General features: G+C 27.9%; 1 long non-coding RNA gene across 1 annotated transcript; it reads left to right on the top strand.

Annotated features, from left to right (window-relative positions):
• The first annotated feature begins 20,858 nt into the window (after positions 1-20,858).
• Positions 20,859-23,004, top strand: LOC103309410. The gene is made up of 3 exons (XR_510719.3): positions 20,859-21,504; positions 21,576-21,750; positions 22,788-23,004. It is a non-coding gene; the product is annotated as an uncharacterized LOC103309410 (long non-coding RNA).
• Positions 23,005-23,900: the final 896 nt, after the last annotated feature.

Raw genomic sequence — 23,900 nt, forward strand, 5'->3', positions numbered from 1 at the left:
ATTTGTGCCCCAAGTTAAGCAGGTGCCCCAAGTAAGCCACTTCTACGGTACTATTAATTGTTATTTTTATTACATACATAGGTAATTTCGTTTTCTGATATATTTGTAATAGCTAGTTGACACAAACATTTTAATTCTAATAAATCGTAATTTTAAATTAGTAATTTTTGAAATGCACTGTTATTTAAAATAGATATTATACAAAATAAATAATAATGTGTTCAACAATATTGTCTTTTATGGTTCTTAAGGGAATTGCAGGACACATTTTCTTCATACTTCTTAGACCAGGAAGCGGTGGAAAACTACACAATATATCTATCTAATTCGAAATGTCCGATTTTAATTTTGAATGTATATATATATATATATATATATATATACATTCTTTGAAAAAATATCTGGGTTATCTAGTTCAATTTTAAATTTTAAATCAGACAAAAAAATAATTAAATATTATTCTTAAAATTCTGTGAAATAATTGCATTGCGTATTTACGCTTATATTTATTTTGGGCACATTTTAAATTTTAAACAGAAAAAATGATTTCTAAAATGCTTAGCTAAGAAAAGTATGAATTCAACCATTTTTTCGAGGCTACAATCCAATTTCCGGATGTACGTATAATTTACGCTCATGTTGTTTGTATAGTTAACAAACAAAAATATTAAAATGTTTCATTTTCCACAAAGCATTGACATGTGCGTGTACTTGCGAGAGTTGCATTCGTCGGCGGCAGTCGGCAGATAACAGATTACACACAGACACAATAATGTTAATTTACTTCGACCATATAAACTAGTAAACTTAGTTTATATGGTCGAAGTTAATTTAGTACACAGTCACATATGATTGAAACATCCAAAATGTATAGGTATACTTTAGATACATTTTTAAAATTTTTTGTTGATTATTATTATTATTGGAAAGAACTAAATTTAACAAGTAGGTATACACATAAGTACCTAATACAAATCGCATTTACTAATGTCAAATAGTAAATAATAACAATGGCTCTAAGATTTAGCTATTTTACCATTTTTACCAGATTATTGGTAAATTTACTGTAAAAATTACAGGTAAATTTACCGATATTTTTTTTTACGTAAATTCTCCATCTCTAACGGCTATACGTATGTACGGAGACAACATATGCGAGTACGAGTGTACGACGGACTTTTAATTATAAGTAGAGTTAGGATGTTGATGACCTAAAAAACACACAAAAATGCCCTAAAAACTTCAAAAATGACCTTAAAAATTATCTAAAATACTAATTAAGTAAGTGAAAAAACTTATTTATAAATAATAATTTTTATTAGAGATATGGGTATAATAATGGGTGTAATAGTAGAAGCATTTAAATAATTTATAAATACATTTCAATATTAAAAATAAATTAAAAAGTAAAATATAAATAAAAAAAATTATATTAAAAATAAAACATTTGCCCTAAAATCTATAATTTGTGAAAAATGCCCCACATTGTATAAAAAGTATAAAAAATGCCCTAAAAGATGAAAAAATGACTTAAAAATGTTTAAAAATGACGTTAAAAACAAAAAAAATGCATTTATAGCTAAAAATGCAAAATAAAATTAGAATATTCTGCATCAAGGGAAAATGAAACAAATTTTTAGCTAGGATAGCATTGTACAGAATAAAAGGAAAAAAATGCAAAAGTCATCAACATCCTAACTCTAATTATAAGCTATGAATAAAATATTATATAACATACACATTGATATTGACTTATTACTGATTCTACTGTACAAAAATATTATTACTTATTAGTACTATACATAGTTACTGAGAAAATAGTTGTCAATTTAGACAGATAAGCATTTTAAACAAATAATGTTCTTGAAATGCAACACTCAAATGTTCGATTAATATAATATATTATGAATGATTAAGAATTAAATTGATTTTTTTGTTTTGTATTTGAAAATTATTTCAAATACTTTTTAAAAGTATTTTTTACTCCGTAATTACGCCACTGGGCACTGGTCGGCCTATAATATTATATTTGCTATTTCATATTATAGTAATATACTATATAGTAGGTTTACTAGGTGATCACGCGCGATCTTCGTTACCCGTAAAGAACTGAGATTGTTAAACTCCTTTTGGGTATAACTCAGTTACTCAGCCTCCCTGGTTAGCATATCAAACAGGCAATGTGCGAAAATTTGATTTGATGCAATGATGTATGCTTCTAGTAGTGATGGGCACTACCGAGTGAAAACTATCGAAGTACTCGATAGTTTAAACTATCTAATTACTCGGTTGTTTTATAAAACTATCGAACTATCGAAAAACTATCGAACTATTGAAAACTAATCGAACTATCGAAATTTTTACTTTTTAGGTAAGGTTATGTATTATTTACTATTTAGCCATGATGTTGTCAATGTTGTCATTCGAGATTCGACTATCGAGTATCAAGGCTGGTTATTTTATTTTTTATATTTTTGTCTTTAAAATGTCTATCCCAAATTATTATCAAGTAAATTCGGTCGATAATACCGAAAAATCACTCGATTGTTTTTTTTTAACTCGATAGTCAAAACTAGTTGGTACAAGATGTGTATTACTATTTACTACAGAATAAAAACTATCGATAGTGAAAACTAGTCGGTGTAAGATGTATGCAACAACCGAAAGAAAACATCGAGTGAATTACTCGATAATTTTTAAAAACAATCGATGAATAATAATATCTATTCAATTGAAAAATCACTCGGTAGTTTTTGAAACTATCGATAGACAATCAATAGTTAAAACTAGTCGGTTGCGCCCATCACTAGCTTCTACTATTTATTTCTCTTATAACTGATAGCACCTGTTCTCGGGGAGAACAGAACACTCTGGTCAGGATTAAAATAAGTTAAAACAATATAACTTACGGTCATATAAACGTTATATTACAATATATATATATAAAAGTACTGGTTCGGTTGCCCGGAGGACACGGTGACGGAAACGGCGTCACCGGTCGCTTTGCAAAAACATACAAAAATAATGGACTCGATGGGTTGTAGTGGTTGTACGGAACCATGATGAACTCAACTGGTAGGACGGGCCGCTGTCGCGGTGCCTCGGCCCTTTCAATAAACGTAGTAAAAATTACTGGGTGCTAACATGGCCAATAGCAACCATCTATAAACAACATTTTCCATAAGATATTTCAAAATTCCCGTTTGAGCAACTCCCCAAGTGCAGGTGGTACGAGGGTGAAAAACTTCTTACGACCTATTCTCATACCTACCGAATATACAAAAAGTATGTCATTAAAATCGGTCAAGCCGTTATTACTTATTAGTACTACAGTTAAACCAATTAATTGCATTTGAAAATGTCATTGCGTATATATTGTGTGTATAAAATATAATACTCTCAAGTACCTACCTACTCAGTACTCACGAATAATACTTTTAAATTACAACAAAAAAGTACTAAAATCATTATTATTTGTTTAAATAGTTAATTTCGTCCAAATTTGAAAGAAAAAAAAAACGTAGATGATATTAAATTCAATTAAAAAAAGGTGGGCAAGTAGATGTCACTCTGCTGTACAGTAGGTGGCCAAGTGGGTCACTATAATGGATGGTATTACATTTGAATTCAATGATATTGATATACCTAATACCATTGCATAAGAAAAACGATTCTGAGCGGAGACGGTATGTCCGTCTAGGTATAAGACATATTATATACTTATCTAAGGTATTAAAGAAAATTGATCTACAAATTATAATAGTTACCTATAATAAATTCCTAATTAATCATGTCACAATATACATTACTCATTAGGTATTTTTAACACGTTATACATCAACAACAAACCGTGATACTATCTTAAATATATAATAGTATAGGTACTTTAGAAGTTTCAAGTACCCACGAATAATATTATACAATCACAACAAAATAACTAAAATAGTTATTCTAGGATTTTTAATATCAAAATTTGAACTTAAAATTACTATAAAAATAAACTGTGTTTATGTATTTTTTAGATTTTTTGGTAACAGAATTGACTACCTACTCACGTAAAATCTTGTTTTAAATTGTCAATCCTTATTAGATATAAAAGTTGAACATTTTATACATTTTTATTTACAAAATAAATTATTCAATTTAAAAATTGATAAAATTTGTCTAAATTCGATCTTAAAATGCTTATATAAAAAAAAAAATTGCGCCTTAGTATTTTTAATATATTTAAATTGCTATTTTAACAATATATTAGGAGCCTTGTATTACATTTTCAAGTATTTTTACTCAACAAAAGAAGTTTTATTGGCATTCATGGAAAAAAAAACTAATAAAATTGGAAACTGAAATTGTCCGTAAACAGCTCAAAACAAATCAAAATATTATGAAAATTGTATTATGTATAGAAAATGGAAGTATAATCAACCAGTGAAAATTTCATGTATCTACGGTTATTAGTTTTAAAGTTACACCAAAAACCATAATCGATTTTGTTAAAAATCGTTTTTTCGTAAAAATCCCGTTTTTCCTTAATTTTTATTTTATTTTTCTGGGCGCTTTTGAAAATTACTGGGAATTGAAAATTTTGACCTTCCTAACGTACCAATAATATTGACTATCCAATCGAACAAGATACTGATGTTGAAAATCAAAGCATTATTTCGACTACTTATCGTGTACACACTCAAAAAAAACAAATCATTCTAAAATCAATACATCCATCGTTCCACTCAGAATCTAAATTCAAAACTTATTTAAAACAACAATTGTATAAAAGTGCATTTTATAGCCGCTTGTTTTAAATTATTAGACAGTAAAAGCATTTCTTCAGAATATTTTTTGTGTTTTTATAGGATATTACATTCCCAAAGTCTATAAGTAATAATAATAACCTATAATTTATATTTTAAAATTATACTTTTGTTTAGTAGAGTTACAAATATTATTATAATATCAGAATCGATTTTTTCATATAGATACAATGATTTTATTTCATTGAATTCAAATTAAAAACATTTGTTATTCACGGTAACCTCTCTAGACGGACACCTACAACTCTACAGCAGATTGCAGTAGGTACCACGATACCCACTTTGCACTTGCACACTTTTTTTATTTTACAATGATGTATGTTATTTAAATTTTTTTTTGTGTCTGTGTACACGATAAGTAATCGAAATAATGCTTTGATTATCAACTTCAATCTTGTATAGAAAAATCACGAAAATTAGCAAATTATATTGAGTTAAGAATTCGTAAAAATTTTTCTTTTTAAACCTAAGATTTTAAAATGTAATACAAGATTCCTTATAAGATTATCTACCTTAATCAACAAAAAAAGTGTCTATAAGAAAGTCAACTTAAATTTTTATAAGCGTTTGAAATTCAAATTTTTAAAAAATTGGATATTCACTCGATTTCTCGTCTAGCGATTTTCTTATTTTGTTGTAATTCAAAAACAAATAACTGTAAATGCATGAAAATTTCACTGAATGTTTATTTTATCAATTCTTATACTTGACAACATTTTCAAAATATTTTGACTTGTTTCGAGTTGTTTACGGACAATTTCATATTTCAATTTTTTTATTTTTTTCTATGAATATAATTTAATATAATTTAGTTATATCTGTTGGGCCAAAAAGTATAAAAATGTATTACAAGGCTCCTGATATATTGTTACAATAGCAGTTGAAAAACATTAAAAATACAAGCATAATTTTTTTTTATAAGCATTTAAACTTTAAAGTAGGAATTTCTACAAAATGTAGGTAATAATTATTTTGAAGTTAAAAATTTATAAATTGTTCAACCTTTATAGGTAAGGATAGAAAATTTAAAAGAAGGTTTCACGTATATAGGTTATATATAAATAACTTTGTTCACAATAATATCATCAAATATACTTGATAATATCATACGCTGACAAACCGTCTCCGCTCAGAATTGTTTTCGTACACAATCATATGTTATCATTGAATTCTAATTTAACACCATCCGTTACAGTGACCCACTTATTGTAACCTTCTTTGCAGTAGAGTGACAACCACTTGCCCACCTTTTTTTAGTTTAAATTAATAAAAATTATAGATAAATAGCTTAAAAAAGGTGGGTAAGTGGATGTCACTCTGCTGTACAGTAAGTTACAAGTGGGTCACTATATAATGGATGGTATTAAATTTGAATTCAATGGTATAATATTATTGTATAAGAAAAACGATTCTGTGCGGTGACGGTATGTCAGTCTAGGTATAAGACATATTATTATAAAGGTACTTATAGCTATTGTATTAAAAAAAAAGTTAGAGGAAAAAAGATACAAAAGTTGAACATTTTATAAATTTCTAACTACAAAATAATTATTTAAATTAAAATTTGATAAATTTTACCAAATTCCATCTTTAAATGCTTATAAAAAAAAATTGTGCCTATGTATTTTTAATATTTTTCAACTGCTATTGTAACAATATATCAGGAGCCTTGTATTAAATTTTTACATTTTTTGGCCCAACAGATAAAATTTTATTGATATTTATAGGATAAAAAAACTAAAAAAATTGAAAACTGACTATGTCTGTAAACAGTTCAAAAAGAGTTAAAATATTTTTAACATTTATGGTGTATATAAAATGCTAATGTAAACATTCAGTGAAATTTTCAAGTATTTTTATTCAACAAATAAAGATTTATTGGCATTCATAGAAAAAAAAACTAATAAAATTGGAAACTGAAAATGTCCTTAAACAGTACAAAACAAATCAAAATATTATGAAAATTTTATTATGTATAGAAAATGGAAGTATAATCAACCAGTGAAAATTTCATGTATCTACGGTTATTAGTTTTAAAGTTACACCAAAAACCATAGTCGATTTTCTCGAAAACAGCTTTTGCGTAAAAATTCCCGTTTTTCCTTAATTTTTCTTTTGTTTTTCACGGCGCTTTTGAAAATTATTGGAAATTTCAAATTTTTACCTCCCGAATGCACTAGATTGACAGACACAAAAATAAAAAAATAAAAAAATAAAAAAACATATCATTGTAAAATCAATACATTCATCATTCCACTCAGAATCTAAAAACGGAAAATTTTACATCAATAAATATTTAAATAAAATAACTTTTGGTATTAAAAATATTTGTTAAATTGTATTAATTTAATTAATTTAGAATCACAAAATGATCCAACACCGTGTTCTAGATCTCGATTTCCAATTATGATGAACATTCCTCATCTTTTGGGAAATGTTAATGATAATTTGCAATCTAGAAGAGTTCCAGGTATGAGAGGCAATTTAATATATGCAGATCCTCAAGATTACACCGATGTTCAAAATGTATCTACCAATCAAAGGTTAATATAAATAAAATAATAAATGTACATAAAAAATTATAAATAAAAATATTATGGTTGTAGGCAGTTAAGGTGTTTAAGATATGAATGAGGTTGTGGATCGACTGCATCCATGTCATTTATTCTTGAGAATGAACCAATTGTTATGTACCAGCCACATAATCATGGGCCAGGTAATGATATTGAGATTGGCCAATTTTTAGCAGCATGAAGACTCAGAGCTTCTAACGAGGGTATACCAGCAAGAGCAATTTATGAAGATGCCTCTAGAAAGTAATTAAATATATTACTACAAAATGTTGTGTAATTGCAGTTATATTAAAATGTAATTACATTGTTTTCAGATATCCCAATGTAGCAATAGAGGTGTCAAGAGAACATGTCTTAGAGCAATACACCATGTACAAGGACGCCTCTTAAACGTATTAGATGACATTAACAATGTTCCATTCTGTCAAGGTAATCTTGAATACCTTGATTATAATGAAGTTGTGTTTGGCGGTTTAGTATTTGCTAATGTGGCATTTCTTAACCACTATGCACCCTATTTTCGCCAAGCTCAAGTTGTAGCAGTAGATGGGACATTTAGTGTTTTTCCTCGTTACCCAGCCGCTATGGAGCAGTTTGTCACTGTTCATGTGATATTAGACAACATTGTAAATATAATTATGTTTAGTAGCTGAATATTATTATAATAATATATATTATTAATTATATCATATTTCATACATTCATACTTATAGTCTGTTCTTCTATTATATGCCATTTTAAACCGCAGAACAGAAAATGTATACATTCGGTTATGGCAATTCTTGAGAAGAGATTTGCCATTCAATATTTTTGATTGTGAAAATGTACAAATTATTACAGACTTTAAAACCGCAATGCGTAATGCAGTAAGGAGAGTTTTACCTGAATGCAGACTAATCGGTTGTTGGTTTTCTTTTTCCCAGGTCTGTATACTATATCCTGTAAAATTACATTTCAAATTTAACTTCATGATTAAAATTATTTCTACTATTGTGTACTTTTATATTTTAAATATATTAATTTACTTGATTACAGAGTATTGTACGGTTTATCCACAATCATAACATGGTTCAATTTGTACGCAATAATCATAATATTGCTACTATTATTAGAATGGTAATTTCAATTTTTAACTAAAATCTGAAAACTAAAGTACATAAATACTTGTTCTCACAGGTTATAGCATCAGCTCATTTGCCATCTGATATATGTTCAGACCTCAACAATAAGATAACAATAATATCTTGGCCGATGCATTACGGCTTGTACAAAATGGACGGTAGTACATTATGGCCTACCTTTGAAAAGTAGCATACTCATCAAATAACTATTTAAATGAGCAAATAGGCCTCATTCTGAATATTGAACTTGAAAATAAGTTCTGTTTTTACAGCTAACTAAAATTATATTTACCTTATTATCTAGATATCAACCAACAAGTAGATGCCATTATTTTGGAACCCCTACCACTGCTATCACCACTACTACCTCGCAGGATTAGAGGCTGTGGTCGTAGTAACATGCAAGTCGTTGGTCTAGTCCCAAATAGTAGGATTCCACGATGTAGAGGAAGACCAATTGGACGTATACAGGCCCTCTGGCCTCTGCCTAGGAGTAAATAATCCAACAATAGGTAAATCTAAATATAAAAAAAAAATTGTTAGGTAAGTATTTCATAATGAAGAAAGTATTTTAAATTAATTTATAACTAGAATGTGGAATATGTGGTTGACACAGTAAATAATGATCACAGACAACCCGATTTAGATGAAAATCAAGTGTTATTAACAAATGGTAATTATATACAATATAATTAATATACAAAAAATAAAAAATTCTATTCTATTCAATAGAAGTACCAGTTTTATACATGGTAAATACCACACCGGTTCATGTTGCTGTTCCACCAATTGGAGGTACCTATAATAAATAATTTTGTTAGCTTAAACAACTTTTTCAATTATAATTATTATAGCAAAAATCTACTTTTTCTTTTTATTGTGTAAATGAAGACCTCGACAGATGTTTTGTTTTTTAGAAAATCATGATGAGGTTGGCGCGGAAAACATTTTTCTACCATGTGGCCATGAATGGTGCAGTGAAGGATGTGCAGAACGGATACAGCGTTGTCCTGTTTCTTTAATTTAATAAATTTCACTTAAATACATAAACTTGTGTATGTTTTTTATTTAGGTTTGTGTTTTGTAAATGTGTATAAATCTTATTGTTATTGTTATCTTAGTCTCATTTTTAACTAAAAATAATTATTAAATTTTAAATCTGATATATATTGTCAAAATTCGAATTTTAATTGCTTATAAAAAAAATTGTGCCTAGGTATTTTCAATGTTTTTCAACTGCTATTGTAACAATATATCATTCACCCTGCATTCAATTTTTACGTATAATATTACCCAACAAATTTAATTTCATTGATAATTATAGAAAATAAAAAAAAAAATTGAAAAATTACAATGTCCGCAAACAGCTCAAAAAGAGTCAAATTATTTTCAAAATGTTATCGTATATAGAAAATTCTAATATAAACATTCAGTGAAATTTTCAAGTATCTACATTCATTCGTTTTTTAATTACAACAAAATAAGAAAATCGTTACATGAGAAATCGAGTGAATATCAAATGTTGTAAAAATATGAATTTCAAACGCTCATAAAAATTTAATTTGACGTGCTTGTAGACATTTTTTTTTTTGAAAAAGGTAGACAAACTTATGAGGAATCTTGTCTTACATTTTCAAATCTTAGATTTAAAAAGAAAATTTTTCATGAATTTCTAACTCAAAATAATTTGCAAATTTTCGTCATTTTTACGTAATTTGTCAATATTTGAACTTTAGATGCTTATAAAAAAAATTGTGACTATGGATTTTTAATTTTTTTCATGCCTTTGAAACAATATAATACGAACCTTCTATTAAATTGTCAAGCTTTTTTAACCAACAAATAAAATTTTATTGATATTTATAAAAAAAAAACTAAAAAAAATGGAAACTGAAAATGTCTGTAAACAGCTCAAAATAAATCAAAATATTTGAAAAATGTTATGGTGTATAGAAAATGCTAATATAAACATTCAGTCAAAATTGTATGGACCTACGGTTATTTGCTTTAGAGTTGCACCAGTTTTTGGTCGATTTTCTCGAAAACAGATTTTGGGTAAAAATTCCCGTTTTTCCTTAATTTTTATTTTGTTTTTCACGTCGCTTTTGGAATCCACTGTGAAATATTTACTTTTGACCCCCCAAAGTACCAACTACATTCACTTTCCTATCAGAAAAGATACTGTTGAAGAAAATCCAAGCACTTTTACTGTCCTAAAAGGTGATGACAAGCACAAAAAAAAAATTAAAAAAACACACATCATTGTAAAATCAATACATTCATCGTTCCACTCAGAATCTAAAATACTAATTTTAGTTGAATACAAAATTGAATAACTATAAATTGCTCATAGTTCAAAGGATTTTATTAGTACATATCGTCAAATACTATTTAACTAGGTCAGAACAGTACAACTATAGATTTTATAATTTAGAATATGAATGGTGCAAAAATTGATTATTATACAATTATTATGTTTTTTTTTTTATGATTAATTTATTATAAATGTATTAATATTAACAAAAAGACATTTTTCACTGAAGATAAATTAATAATTATAATTACCTATTGGCTTTATTTGGCTATTACTTACATGATTTTTTTTACCGCAATTGAGCAATTCCGCGTACCTATATAGGTACATTATGCATTATCATTCCAAATTACTTAAATTAAATTAAAACGACAGCACTCGGAAGTCATTACGAATAAAAATGTACATACTACATAATTACAATATATAATATTATTATTGTTATCATTTATTGTTATATTCTGTGATAATATTTAATATCGTAACAGTGGCTCGTCGTACAATCTAATGTCGTTGTAGTTGATATCCGTGACAAACGATATTCGAGATAGTTGTATACGTTGTATAATGTCGTGGCAGGAGTAGTACCATTGATCATTTAGTACCGAGTATTATATTAGTACCGACTCGAAAACTCGATTGAACTAATGGAATCAAACTAAATTAATATTATTATTTTCATATCGATGAGCAACCATCATACTGGTATTATACAAAGACTACCTAAATCATATTCAGTATTCCACTAATAAAATAATACGATATTATTTTGGGTATTTCCAACACAACAGTTCACAGTTTGACGAGTACGATATCACATACTTACTCACATTTACATATGTTATATGTATATAAAATATAATATAATATATATTATATTTATTTATGAACAGATTTATTACAAAGTTTTAAATTATAAAATAAAATAACAATAAAAAAATATCAAACACTTCAAGTCTATAAATAGCAAAAACTAGACAAAATATTTTAAAAATTTTAAATTATATTATTTTAGAAAATGATAAAATAAACAGCAATAAAAAGTTACAGAATTATACAATATACATAATATTATATAACCACCCAAAAAAATCGTTTTTAGACACTCCGCAAAATTACCACGATAGAAAATTTTAGCTCCGTAAAAGTTTAGTTCCACCTCTTATTACTTATAAATTAATCGAAATATTTTGCAACGCCTCATAAAAAACGAATTTGTGACTTAATTTTGATAGGTACCTACCTATTTTATATAATTTACCTAGACGAAAGAATTCAGATGTTATTAACAGATCTAAATACGATATTCGTTATATACCCGCCATATTCCACATTTATGCGTTAATAGAATAACGTATGACAACGACTATATACTTTATAGTATATATAATAATATAATAATATTATATTATATACAATATTATACTAATATTATACAGGATACTATTTTTTTTTTATAGTATACGTATTCCAATTATTCAATGACCAATGTTAATTCATACGTCATGTAGTAAACATCTAAAATAAATAATAATATTATTATTAAAAGACAACGTGTGTTTCATTAAATTTGGCAACGTTGGATTTGAATCCCTTATAGGCGTTCACTACCCGAATGACGATTAATTAACGAACGTGAATGAATGGTGAAAAAAAAATTATAATCGTTGTTAAAAACATTATTATATTTTATATGCTACACGTATTATATTATTATACAGATATTATATTTTGTTGATGGTGCCGTCGTGGTATTCGGTAATTTTACCGCTACCAATACCAAATACCAATACATACAATAATGCTGCCGCTACCACCCAAAGTTTATAGAATATATTATTCTATAAACCTTGGCTACCACCGGCCGAATTATTATTTTCATTCCGACTACTAACGCTATCTATTGTCAATAAATAAACTAAAATTTAGCGCAGCGCATAATCAACGGCCAGTGAGACATCAGCTATACTATTATATTATGTATAATCAATGGTAGCAGGTACGTAGCACGAATTAAGATTTACCTTAATTAAATATCTTAATTCGTGGTACGCAGGCAGCTGCAGCCGTGTCACTCCGTAATGACGGAGGATTAATGCATTAATCCCGTGAATCACTGTGGACGCCGTCAGCAAGTAGCGTAAACAAGACTCGTAAGGTTAGAAGCATGAAGACAATAAAGGTGCCAAACTCCGCTTCTGATAACGCCCCGAATTAAAATTATTAAACGGCCACAGGTTGCACTGCGTTCTTTAACCCGCGTAATATAGGAATTGTTCATATTTTTTGCATTATTTTGAACGATACAACACTCAAATTTGTGTCTCAAGAATGTTGAATGCTTATGAAATATACACACATGAACACGAATAAATACGTAATCACTAATCGTACGAGCCTTATGCCTATATAGGTAATCTAATAGAAGGGTCATTGTTCGAAATACCTTATTCATGTATTTTCCAAAATACGCAAAAAACACGAATAATTCTTATAGCCGTATGAGTTTGGTCTTCTTGGATAGAAATTAGAATCATCATAAATGGTTAGTAGTGGCTAACGACCTATTATTATTGTCAGTAAATATCATAAATGAGTTAACGCCAGGCACTTTTCTCGAAATTCAATGGACTAAGTAAAATGGAGGCATTGAAGTGCCTTCATAGTTCCCTATCGAACCCCTCAAAAAAATACCAAAGAAAAATTGAACAATAGAAAAAGAACAAATTTTAAGGAGTATCAAATATTAACAGCATAGGCGTGCGCAGCCGGTTGTTGCAGAGTGGGCCAATGATACTTGAAACAAATCATTTTAGGTGTTACACTGTTACCTATAAAATTACATTCATTTACTCCCGGTGATCACCTACTGTTTAAATTTTAAGGTATAATGAATATATTTATTCATAAGTAGAGCTAGGATTTATATGCATTTGCATGTTTTTTTCTTTAAATCCAAATTGATTGGTTGTGATATATATCCTCGATAATAGAACCATTTTTTGTTTGCATATTTTATAGCTTCAAGGGAATCTTGTTAACTAACATTAAATTACAATCAGAGGTACTACTAGATTAGAACAATTAGATTGCCAGAGATATGTACTAAAAAATGTAAGAGTAGGTACCTATTGAAATAAAATTATCACCCGTCATAACCAAGTATCAATCAATGAATAAATTCCAATAATTTGATATTACAGTTTTGATAAATATATTTAATGTTTTTAAATGTTATTTTTTTAATACCTATTTGTAACAATTTAACAGGTTAAATATAAATTAATTCATTTTATACTCATAGGTACTAATGACTTATGGGTAAGTTTATTAATTTATACTTTTCAAAATAAATTACATTTTACATTCATATGTGATGTAAATGTTTTTATTTGTTGCACCTTTTTTATTTGAAGCTAAAAAGGTGAGCAAGTGAGCACCGCTTGGTACTTGTTGTAGGTACAAGAAGTCTTCTGTGAGTCACTGTAATTGGTGTGTTTAATTTAAATTACTGCATACAAAAAATATTCTTAGCGGAGATTTCCTGTTGGCCATATCAATTATATTTCATACTATTAATATTATAACATTACGGTAAGTTGATTTAATTTATTGATAAAAAGGTGGCATTTATAATTATATTATTAATATTTAATTATTATTATTGTGAATATAATATATATTTTGTATCATAATTTTATCATAGTATTGTTGTACTTTTTATTTAATACCACTATTACCGTAGAGAGACGTAAATATATGAATTTAGTAGATTAGTGGAAAAGTATTAAAACTAAGGTGGCAACTAACATATAAAATATGAATTTCAAATTTTATAGAATTGTGAAAAATTTTGAAAATTGGCATGAGTCCCCTTAAGAGGCCTCCATATTACTAGATTCTAAAAAACATTTTATAGGCAACTTCTTATACCTACATTCAGAAATTATTGGTCTTGTCATTGTATTAGTCGTAAGTACTAAATTGTATCAAAACACACTTATCGTTGGAATTATAGAAACACTAGTTTTTTACAAAAAATCACCCAGTTATGAGGCCCCTTAAGTCTTAACATGGATTATCATTGTAATGGGAATTATATTCACCATTATTCAGTAACTTGAGACCTGAGTACACTGCTATGATATACAGAACTAGGTATTTTAGACACATACACATATTATATAAAATAAATTATAAGAATAAAAAACAAATTATTTTATTATCCATGATATACAAAACTAGCACTACTAGTATATAACAAAACAACACTCATAACTACTGCAAAAAATAAAAATTACAGGTGTAATAATAAAAGTTTCACTTCAAATATTATTTTATTACCAATCTATTTTTCAAATGAACGTTTCTTTGTTCTCGCAGCAATAATATGAAAAGTCACATAACATATTAGGAGTAAAAATAAAAGCCATTATTTATTCAACCATTCACTTCTATTGACTTTCCAGCCACAGATAATGAATGGTAAACCTGTTTCAGTCGAAATTGAACTTCTTTAATATAACATATTAACTGATTCTAAAATATTTGCCTTTGGATAAATCATTTTCCAAATCATCTATTTTTTCCAAGGTTTGAATATTCAATCAATATCATATAATATGTAAATACTCAATTCTTTAAGAGTTTGTGAGGTAGAACTTTATTGATATTTTTGAACAATTAAATCTAATTTTTCATTTATAGATTTTCTAAATATTGTCTCAAAACAATATTTAAACATCATTTGAATTTACAACATTTTTTAGTTTATTTTGACATTCAAATACGAAGTCAAATAACAATAAAATATAAAATTGATGTCATAAGCTCAAAAATACTATCCTCTATAATTTTTATAATAGTTTATTTTACTTTATGATAACCCAAAAATCATAAAATAAAACAATTTTAGTTGAAAGCGTTTTATCTATGTTACGCGTGGGTCTACGAGAGAAAACAAATATTACGCTGACGTCCTTTTAATGTTTTACTATTAACAAATAAAACTATTAAATTAATGATACCAGGAAGTGAAATCTCAACATAAGCACTTTACTTTGTGCATGTTAAAATCAGTTAATATATAAAAAAACAAGTTTTAGATGGCTAACTAGTCATTTTCTTAACATGTGCAACGTACCTATAGTACTTAACCAGTTTCACTTCATCACCTGTATTTAATTTAAAATAAACAACAAAGAACATAATTTATTAATACTATTGATTTAAATATTTACCAGATTTAAAAGAAGGCATACATTTTGTTGTGTAGCAGCTAGTATTAAACTCTTTTCACTTCTAAAAAAATGTATTATCTTCGCGTTAATATTACATGGAGTGATTTTTAAAGCATGTTCACCCTATTTTTTTACTAAATTATACATATTATATTCAAATTTTAATTTTTGGAATTTTCGAATACACTTAAAGATTTTTCTATACTTGATATTTTTTAAACCATTTAAAGAAAATGTTGTTATAGAATACTAACTTCTGTTTTCAAATAAAAATCCTCTATTTTTACTTTTAGTAATCATTATTCAGCAGATATTGTTTTTTGAGAATTTTGATGCATCTAAATCAAAATTTGAACTAGTAGTTTTTGAGTTTTATAACTTTGTGTACTAAGGATAATATTTATATGAAAATTGGTTAAGTAGATTTAGAAACTTAGATAATTTTAAAATGTTAATAATTATCACTAAGTACCAATGATCTATCAAGATAAATAATTTGTAAAAATTATTTAAGTATACTGAATAGTGAATAAGTACTAGGTACATCTAAAATTACTTACTTATAGTACCTATTTTATGATAAAACCATATTCAAGGATTATTATCCTTAATATAAACATTTTAATAATTCAGCAACTACTGATTAGAATTTTGATTTAGATACATCTACATTTATTAAAACATCATCTGATAAATAATTAGCAGTAAAAAAAGGTGGGTAAGTGGATGTCACTCTGCTGTACAGTAAATTACAAGTGGGTCACTGTATAATGGATGGTATTAAATTTGAATTCAATGGTATAATATTATTGTATAAGAAAAACGATTCTGTGCGGTGACGGAATGTCAGTCTAGGTATAAGACATAATATTATAAAGGTACTTATAGCTATGGTATTAAAAAAAAAGTTAGAGGAAAAAAGATACAAAAGTTGAACATTTTATAAATTTTTAACTACAAAATAATTATTTAAATTAAAATTTGATAAATTTTACCAAATTCCATCAAACGATAATTTCAAACGATCATAAAAATTTAATATGACTTTCTTATAGATATTTTTTGTTTGATAAAGGTAGATAATCTTATAAGGAATCTTGTATTACATTTTAAAATCTTAGATTTTAGAAAGAAAAATTTTTACGAATTCTTAACTCAAAATAATTTGCTAATTTTCGTGATTTTTCCATATTTTGTCAATTTTTGAACTTTAAATGCTTATAAAAAAAAACTGTGACTAAGGATTTTTAATATTTTTCATCTGCTTTTGAAACAATATACTAGGAGCCTTCTATTAAATTTTCAAGCTTTTTTAATCTACAAATAAAATTTAATTGATATTTTTAGAAAAAAAACTAAAAAAAAATGGAAAATGAAAATGTCTCTAAACAGTTCAAAATAAATCAAAATATTTTGAAAATGTTATCGTGTATAGAAAATGGAAATATAAACAACCATTGAAAATTTCATGTATCTACGGTCATTTGTTTTAAAGTTACACCAAAAACCAAATTCAATTTTGTGAAAAATCGATTTTGCGTAAAAATTCCCGTTTTCCCTTAATTTTTCTTTTATTTTTCACGGCGCTTTTGAAAATTACTGGGAATTTTAAAATTTGACCTCCCCAATGCACCAACGATATTCACTTTCCAATCGAACAAGATACTGAAGTTGAAAATCGAAGCATTATTTCGACTACTTATCGTGTACACAGACACAAAAATAAATTAAAATTTAAATTAAAATAAAAATAAATAAAAAAAAAAAAAAAAAACACACATCATTGTAAAATCAATAAATTCATCGTTCCACTCAGAATCTAAAAGAAGATTCTCGTTTGAAAAATATAAGTTTGTATAGCTACAGGACACTTTTTAATAGTAGTACAAAAAATATCAAGAATTTGAAAATATGGTCTTAAGCGATACTTTAAAGTTCTAAAAATCAGAGTTTCCTTTAAAGGAAATAAGGTGGTGAGCATTTTTTCACCAAAATGTCTGGTAAATTTTGTATTTCATTATGGGGTCCTTTAAAAAACTGATCCATGGGCCTTTAGTGTGCCAGGCCGATACTGAGCATACTTCAAACAATCTAAATAACCTAGTCATGGCACCAATACTTTCATAATATATTTGACAAGATTGTGCCATAGTAAGTATAAAGTGTACCTAATAATAATAATGTTACAGGCAATGTGGTCCTGCCCGGGCAATGTGAACCACAATTTTTTTTACTAACCAACTAATATTATTTTTTATTTTCATTATAAATTATAACTCTATTATTACCTATTGGCTATTTATAATAATTTATAGCATTGTTTTACTTGCTTACAGGGTTGCAAAACAAACAAGCACAGACCTAGTCTGTTAATTCAAATAAGTGTCATGTTTCTAAATCGTGTGCAAATAAATAGGTAATAATAAAATTATAATTTATGGCAATGTGTACACATCGGTATTCCACGTTGCCCGTAACAGTATTATTCTTTATTATAGAATTATCACAGTTTTTTGTTATACAATTAAGTTGCATCATTTTTTTCTTATTCCTGTTGTATATATGTATAATTATATAATTAAATATAATATAATTAATAAAAAAATACTAGGCTCCTGATATAATATTGCTTAAATAGCAGTTAGAAAAATAATTAAAAATACATAGGTACAGTTTTTTTTTATAAGCATATAAAGTACTTACAACAGAGTTTCACGTAAGTAGACTATTCTATAACCAATATTTCTCAAAAATTTAAACGCACATTTTTTTTATAGTTATTTTATGTTCAAATTTGGAGGAAATCACATAATAAAAAACAAAAAAAAAAACGATTTTAGTCATTTCTTTGTAGTTTTATAATATTAATTCAACTTACCGACTACCGTATTAATAATAACTAATAAGTAATAACAATATAAATATAATATAAAATACCCACAATGACAAACCATCACCGCTCAGTACCTATTGTTTTTAGTATAGGTACAACGATATAATATCATCGAATTCAAATTTAATACAATCCATAATACAGCGGCCTACTGTACAGCAGAGTGTCAATGTAACATCCACTTACGCACATTTTTATATTTTATATTTGAAATTCAATTTTTTCATCAAAAACTCATTCAACCTACTGTATTATTAAAAGTAGAATACTTATTATTCCTACCAAGCAATTTAAGTTCAAATTTTATTTCGTAAAAATCACAAATTAAATTTTGTAAATTAGTTTGTATTAGGTACCTGTTGTCTTATAGAAATCAAATATGAATATATGATTAGTGATTAGTAATCACTGATTACCTATATCTATGTAGTAAGGTTATAAAATTAAATACGAAGTTCCTCATAAGTATACGTATAACGTAGTTATTAGTTTAGGTATTACTGGAATTTAAAAATGTACAAGAGTTATTACAATGTTTATATTTTTTGTAGACATATTTAAAGAACTACCTAGTTGAGAATAGAATGTAAAATGTCTGGTAATTTTTAATATATTCGGGTACAAATATACCTAAGGAACAACGTAAAACGACACTATATATATTGTATGAAGTATGAACAAAAATACAATACGTTTATTATAATATTGCGAAAGAATAATTTTAAGACATTATTTTGCTACTATAAAGCTAAAATTGCAAGTTAAGTATATATATTTTTTTGATGTATCTTTGTAACGCGCAAACACTAAGAACACAATTTTATAACATTTAAAAAAAAAGCCTATGTGGATCTGATTCCTATATACCCACCTTGTATACGCACCTGCATTGCGTAATTTGAGGACGAGGATTTTTTTCCTTAACATAATATTCTAGTTTTTTACACTGATTTTGTTCAGCTCCAAGTTTTAAAGCAAGTCAATTTTCTAATATTTTTGGTTATTTTTTATTATAATATATCATAAAAGTGTTTATACCTACTCGTAACGGATTGGATATTTAAAAATAAATAAATATTTCTCATTAAATGGTTTTCTAAATTTGGTAAAAATATCAAGTATACCTAATAAGCGTAAAATGGAAGTATAATGTATGAAAAAAATATGAAGTGCATAATAATTACGAAAAATATAAATTATCTAATATTTATATTGCAACTCTTAAGCTAAAATAGTAAGTTAAATAACATATTTCATATAGTTGCGTCACCCATAGGATAACCCCTGGCGGTCTTGGGATTCTTTCAAGTTTCCTTCGGCTCAGCCAGTGGTTTTTTGCTACGTCACTGGATGGGTGACCGTTATTCTTGCCATATATTTTTATTATTTTTTTTTAATGCAATTTGTATTTGTCAATTAGTAAATAATGTAAAATATGTATAGGTTATTTCCTGAAAATAATAAATTTTATCCACCATATGTCTTTTTTTATTATTTTCGATACTTGAATAAATTTTAAAAATATTTCGACTCGCTTTAAGGACATGTTTACGGACATATTAAATTTATAACTTTCTTATTTTTTTTCTATAAATGTCAATAAAATTGTATTTGTTGGGCCAAGAAACGTAAACATTTTTTAAGAATAATTTTACTCCGGCGTAATTAGGTATTTGTATTGAGGGGCGGTGGGGGGAGATTTTTACATTTCTAACATGTCTTGTGTGACACATACATTGACTATGGATACGGGAATCAGTAGTGTTTGGCGTAATCTATCGTAATATCTCGAGCGTAATATTATATTACGTTATGGCCATTTATTCTTATCTATATTATTTTGCAATATGATAGAATATGTTACGGCGCCTTATCACCAGTTTTCAATTCGCCACGCGAATTATTTTATCTCGTATTCATTTGGTGAGTTTTATTGTATACGGCTTCAGTGACAATTATATTTGTGTTCCTTGCGGCAAATAATAATGTCTCGCGTTGCTTCTCATGACGCCCAAGTCCGACGACTCGCTCCGCGACGGCGCGACGGGAACGACCGGTCATCGTTCGCTTTGCTCACCGCGCTCGACCGAGCCACACGTTTCCGGCCGACTTGCGCCCCGTCCTCAAACCGCCTCAAAGTAATTTCGACTTCCGACAGTCGTCTCATCGAGAACCGCTCCGCTCTCGCCGCAACGACCTGGGCGTCGTGTCCTCCCGCTCGCCGACCGCGGACATCGCACGTCGTACACCGACAGCCGGCTCTTCGACGTACCCGCTACGCTCGCCGACCGCGCGCGCCTAAAGCCACACCGATTACTGTCGACCCGCTCACGAACCGTACGCAATAATCTGTGGCTCCATGTCGCGCACCTTTTCGTATGGAACACAACAAACGGTTTTCGACGCGACCGCGTCATGATCATGAAACAATGTGTTATTTTATTAATTTTGTCCTGTAAACCTTCTGACGCAAGAGTCAGATCTCAAACGTATTTGTGTTTAGTGTGGATGTTGTACGTTCGGAACGTTTGCCAGAACCGCGATTATCACTGGTATACACCTATACATTTCCCATGTATAATATTTTATAGTCATACAATTTTTTTTTTATCCTTGCTAATAGGTAGTTCATTTTACCCGATTTTACTGGACTTTAATACTTAATAGCAAACTGGAGTCTGAAACCATAGTCCGTTCCATGTGTCTGTAACTGAAATACCTTAACAAAACGCTATGTGTGGATTGCTTTGAGTTTTGACACCACCTGTGGATCATCATCACCCCATCATTGTTGTATAGTGAGTATAATAAGTAAGGGTGTAGGTACTATAGAATATGAATAAATACATTGGTATAATCTCAACTTTCTAAAAATATTGTACAGTACACGCAGGAATGTTTTTATTATTAGTTATTACTATGTTTATGTTTAATTATTATGACGGAATCCTGTCTGTGTTTTATGGTAAACAATGTCAAAAGGCAGATACCAGACAATGTGACGTAGCACAGATGCATACACCCAAGTTGTGAACATAAGTACCAGTGTGTTCTAGAGAATCTCATAATATATAGGTTCTCTAGAAAGTTCCCTAGGAAACTTTATATCATTGTGTTTTGCTGCGGCTAAAGACAACTATTATCATATCTTCAATTAGATTTTAATTCTTGTTTAGAAACTAACTACCAACCCATACCCAACACTGTTCTGATTGCTATATTTTGTCTGTTTTTTCTAAACACACTCCCCAGGACCAAGAACTGAATTATTAAAAATACGATAATACAACGCACAAATACTCTTTTCAACTAGATATGCAAATATATTTATATTTTATTTAAGAGGACGTAGTACCCATATCTGTAATCTCCGTCTTACATACATAAGACATACCACATTTCCGTTTACCAAATAGTGTACTCCCAGTTTTAATATCAGAGTAAATTGAGCTATTATCAAACTTTTAGGTAAGAATATTATCCACGTTCTCTCATTGTTTTTTTTACAATATTTTAATTTTGAAGTGAGTATGAGTTATGAGTTCGTAAAATATTAATATTTGAAAGTGCTCATAATTTTCATTTAAATATTAAAATATCGTAAAAACCGACGAGAGTACACAGATAATACTCCTACCTAAAAGTGTGACAATAGATCAATTTCACTCAAATATCAAATCTGATAGGCAATAGTACACTATTGAAACTGGGAAATTAAAATTTGATATTCCATACTAGTGTAAGATTCAATATAATCTTTTAATATAATGAACAACCTAATATTATTGCGTCCTACTATGTACTTATTATAATATAACATAATTTGTTTTTGCAGTTGATTGTTAACAGTCTGGTCATAAGTTAATGAGGATCATTATATGTTGTCTTTAGGTATTCATAGCTTAAAAATATTATCTACAAGTGATTTTTCAAATAGACATCACTGTGTATAATAGTTTAAGCTATTACCTAATTCATTACATTCCTATATTCAGACAGTGAAGCACCAATATCATTTATTACAAAGATCTTTAGAAGACATGACCGTTTAAAGTAAATAATTAACAGTTAATAATTATTATCATGTATAAGAATCTATGTTTCTTTTTTTAAAATCTAAATACTTCTATAAATGTTTAATGCATGATATTTATATTAGGGCTTATTAAATAAATTTTATTTAATTTGTTGGTCCATTATTACTACTATAAAATTTAACGGCTCACCGCATTTTGGTTTTTGGGAAAAGTAAAGATTCAAGATTATATTAGTTTAATAATGATGTTTAAATGTTTAATTTGTATATTGTCCTGTAGGAAGGAGGTTATAACCTCCCTATTGTTGGTTTTTTGCAGTCCTATTTATTATTAGATTTATTTTTTTTGTAAGTTTTCCCCAAGTCATATCATAATCTATATATATATATAAAGGAAAGTGTACTTTACCATTAATCAACGCAGAGCCGAACCTATTTGAGTTATCGACTTGAAATTTCAAGGATAGATTTTTATAATAATTTCATCGGGCACTAAGAAAGGATTTGTTGAAATTTGCATTTTAAAGAGGTGCTCAAACAGGGATCTTGAGGTTCACGATGGAAATTGGAAATTTTATTTTTTAAATAGTTGCCATTGGTTACAGTCTACAGTAGAAATTAGTATTTATTTATTATTGGTTATTTGGGCAGATCAGGTACAAGCTAGCATCAAATCAAATTATTGAACATTGCAGTAAGTTACCCAAAAACAGTTGAACAATCATAATTTTTTTAAGTTGCAATTTTTTACGGACAACGGAATGGTCGGGTTCAGCTTGGTATGAATGTTTGTGTGTAGATTAAACATCTGGGAAGAAGACAGACTTATTTAGGAATGGTTAAATTTGGTTTTTTTTTTATTCATCTGATATAGTAGTTATGTTAGGTTAGGATATTGTATTAATTGATTAT

The sequence above is a fragment of the Acyrthosiphon pisum genome, chromosome X, assembly GCF_005508785.2.
Source record: "Acyrthosiphon pisum isolate AL4f chromosome X, pea_aphid_22Mar2018_4r6ur, whole genome shotgun sequence".
NCBI lineage: Eukaryota > Metazoa > Arthropoda > Insecta > Hemiptera > Aphididae > Acyrthosiphon > Acyrthosiphon pisum.